The sequence below is a fragment of the Gavialis gangeticus genome, unplaced genomic scaffold (assembly GCF_001723915.1).
Source record: "Gavialis gangeticus isolate Ggan-Ray unplaced genomic scaffold, GavGan_comp1, whole genome shotgun sequence".
In the NCBI taxonomy this organism is placed as follows: Eukaryota; Metazoa; Chordata; order Crocodylia; family Gavialidae; genus Gavialis; species Gavialis gangeticus.
The window spans coordinates 44,981,523-44,985,427 of NW_017729022.1; the positions used below are offsets into that span (position 1 = coordinate 44,981,523).

Here is a 3,905-nt window from a genome sequence, read left to right on the forward strand (position 1 = left end):
AGCTGGGAGAGGAACCAGGCTGCATGCAGTGAGGGTTGGGAGTAGTAGGTGGACCCTAGGAGGGCTGCCCCCTACGGTGTGTGACCCATGTACTGTATGGCTCAGGGCTCTGGGCCTGCCCCCCCCCCAGAATTTGGACAGCCCTGAGCTTCATAATTAGCCACAATACTTTCTGTAATGTAGCACTCAGATCAGTATATAAGGCATATTCCTTTGACATATCATTGATAGCAAATTTAGATAATAATGAAAGCATCTCAATTGCTCTTTGAAGATTTAAATAAAAGTATTTAGAAAAGTTAGCTAACTTTGTACAAAAATTAAAATAATGTTTGCTTTGCTAAAGCAAGAGCTTTTCTTTTAGTCAGTTTTAATTAAACTGTTACTGGTTTAGTAGTCAGCTTTTAAGCAGTTTGTCATTTGGGTTGACCCACATCTATTTTCTGCAGTAGAAATTCTTAATACAGATAAATATTTACTGTCCACTATCCAGAAGCAGCCTGTACGAAAAGGATGCACAAAGCATACTTTGCAAGTGCTAGTATAATATTTTTAGTGCCAACTTGAAAATGCATGCCTGACAAGTGTTAGTTTATTATCAGTCTTGTACCTGTAATACATATATTCAACAACAGCAATAGAAACCAAAGACAATTGGAAATAAAGCCTTCATCTTTTTGTTTAAATATAATTAACCTTAAAAGAATGGAGAATGCCAGATTATAAAAGCTTATTATTCAGTTAAAATACAATGCAAATACGCATTACAGCTGACGTACAGTAAAAGCTAAGCTCACCCTCAGTATCTTCCAGACTTCTGAAATTTTATATAAAAAGTCAACATATTGGTGGCATGGATCATCAACGTTCAGAATAGGTTTCAATAGTTTGTTTTTATGCCAGACACTGAACGCAATTCAGACTCTTTGCTTTTTGTCCTCTTTGCATGACTGAAAGCCTAACTGGAGTTGTCACATATCCAGTATTTATGCCAAATGTCAAAACTCCATCCTGTTGCCCTCACCTGCTCTTGATCCAGTATTTGCTTCTCTGAACAGAGACCACCAGCCCTGCTAAAAACTGTGGAGGCTTTTTGTAGTGGGCTTGCATTCACATAGCGCCAGAGAAACCACATCTCATTTTAGACATGATACAAACCCAGGCCCGTTATAGATGAAAAATGGTCCTTTGCACCATCTTACTTGCAAGTCTTATAAGCAGTATTGAAGATATGTTGTTTGTATCCATTTCTGCATTCCTTGTCAGTTTCAGGAACTCCATGTGAAGACACCAGGGTAAAATAAGAGGACAGACTGTGAATTAGGAATACCTTCTTCCCCCTGACATTCATTGATTACATGTATCTGGAGGCATTTCAAAGAACATTTTTCAGAGTATTTGTTTGCCAGACTCAGCCGAAACTAGTACAATTAAAGTCCAAAAATGCCACACAAGGTAGTTGTTTGCATAAAATAAAGTCCTGCTCAGTGCACACTCTCTTCTCAACGTTGTTTAATTCAGTTTTGGCTTCACAGTAACAATCACACACACTGTCCTTATTTCTGTATCATGAGTGTGGAGTTATGGGCAGCAACAACAGATGCAGACTCAGTCTGTCACTCCAGAAGGAATATGAATGTGCTTAAAGCTGCTTCATTTATGAAGCGAACATGGAACTGTTATCTGCCTGGAAAAAAGGAAATTGTGATTTTTGAAGGTTTTATTTCTCTCATTACTACTTGCTAGCAAGTGAATCATATAAAAATAGAGTACACATCTCCTTTTGAGAATACACTATTAAAAAAGCACTCTGCAAAATATTTTAAGAGACCTGGTTTCAGTTTCATGTGCAATGCATTAGGCCTTGCAATATCAGGAATGGCAAACCCCATTCTTGCAAGCACACCTATAAAGTGCCCTGTTGTAATCAGCAGAACTACTCACCCACATGTGTTTTCAGGATTGCTACACTCTTGTCTTTGGGTTCAGAGTAGTTGAGCAAAAATCTTTCAAAAAGTTACAAACAGTACCCATAAATGTTTGCTGTCTTAATGTTTGGCACACAGTTGCCTTCTTGGTTAAAAGATAAGGAACATGTGGAAAGAATTGATCTCTGAATCCTGGACTGATTATGGCTAAATGAATCAGAATCTACACTTCGACCTGCATCTGGAAGTGAACACAAAAGTATGAACTATAAAACATGGATCACCTGTTTACATTCTCAAAATGGCCCGTCTCATTAAGAGGTAAAGAATATTCAGCACCAGTTGAATTTTCCAGACACATTTCAAGTTAATGATAGCACTGTAAAAAGTTCTATGTCAGAGAGGACCACCCTTCTCTGCCAGCCTCACGTGAAATGAAGAATGACAATAGACTACAGAATCATTTAAATGTCTAGGGACAAGAGAGGTGAATGCACCAAGAAAGTTGCAGACCATGCTGGCTAATGCTGCATACATAAATCTAACAGAAGGTTTACCCACGTCTCTTTTCTCTTGGATTTAGCATCACTTTTATCTTACTGAGGTTTACTAAACACACTTTACTTCCTACTATCTTGAAAGATCATCTGCAGACTGGTGCCATTAAACCGTGTAACCTATGTTTTCCCCCAGAGGCTGTATATACACAATGAATAAAAGGTGTGAAAAGAAAAATGTCAGTTTGTGATCTATAAGGTCTCTGTGAGGGTAAAAGTCTACAATTTTCGTTCCTGATAAAAATCAGAAGTACAATTTAATATTTTAATAGTGGTTCTCCTATATCTTGAATCAGAATTATTTTTTCCTCTCCATGGAAAATTTTCCCTTACTCATTGCCTTTTGACCATTAATCTGTTATGTTCAGGCTGTAACATTTAAGCTGTATGTCACTTGACTAACTCAAGGTTAACTATATAGTCAGTAATAACACCTTATATGTAAGCTAAGAATGGGATATATGAAATAATTTTGCTGCTTTTAAAAGCAGGTGAGACATATTGTTCATGAGTGCATTCACTATTGGAACTGTTTTGTGTGTCTGCTCCTATCCTGAAGTAAGTAAAGCTTATACCAGAATGAAACACCCATTAAATTACCACAGTTTAGTTTCAATTTACTGAGGAACAGAGCAGACTGATGGAACATTTAAAGTGAAAAAGCTTGATCAGTTAGGCTAGGGACAGGCATTACACATAAACCAGTTTAAGTGATCAGAAACTGGTTTAAACCTGTAACAGAACAGACATCCAGTTTGAAAATGGCTGAAACCAGTTTGAGATAAATCTGGTTGAATGTAGTATCAGACTTAACTGATTTGGCTCAAACTGGTTTTGGCAACATCTGTCCCAGATCTTTTGCTGGTTTAAGCTAAACCAGACACCCCCAGCATCCTGGAATGCTCTCTGGGCTGGACAGGGCTCTCTGTTCCACAGCAGGGCTGGCCCCCCCCCTTTGCTCCCTGGCTGGAGCTCTGGCAGAGACTTGCAGGCACAACAGGTACTGCTGGCTTCCCTGTGCCCCCCTCTCACCCCCCTCTCACCACTCGCTGCTTAAGAAGAGATCCCTTCCTGCTCTCTCCCACAGCACAGACTGTAGCCAGCATGTGGTATGCTAGCTACTGCTGTGTAAGGCACACAGAACAGTGTCTGCTTAGGGCTTTTTGGAGACAATCAACAGCTCAGATGGTAATGTCCCTGCATTACTTCCTTTGGAAAAAGCTGTTTAAGAAGAGCTTGTAATGAGTGAGGCTTTGTTTTCTGATGGGGTGTTAAATGCTGATAAAAGAGCTGATAAATGCTCTGTTATCAAGGGGGTGGGGGAGTTCCCTAATCACAGTATCCTGCCAGGCCCTGGCAATGCCTCCCTCAGCTCAGTCTGTGCAAGGGAAGGGAGGGCTGCTCTAGCACCCCCCCCCCC

General features: G+C 39.8%; 1 protein-coding gene across 2 annotated transcripts in view; it reads right to left on the reverse strand.

Annotated features, from left to right (window-relative positions):
- Positions 1-422: 422 nt before the first annotated feature.
- KITLG (KIT ligand) overlaps positions 423-3,905 on the reverse strand; it is a 112,884-nt gene continuing 109,401 nt past the window's right edge. For both annotated transcript variants that reach the window (XM_019514841.1, XM_019514843.1), the window contains exon 10: positions 423-1,687. The gene's annotated coding sequence lies outside the window, so the exon portion shown is untranslated. The remainder of the gene's footprint in view (positions 1,688-3,905) is intronic.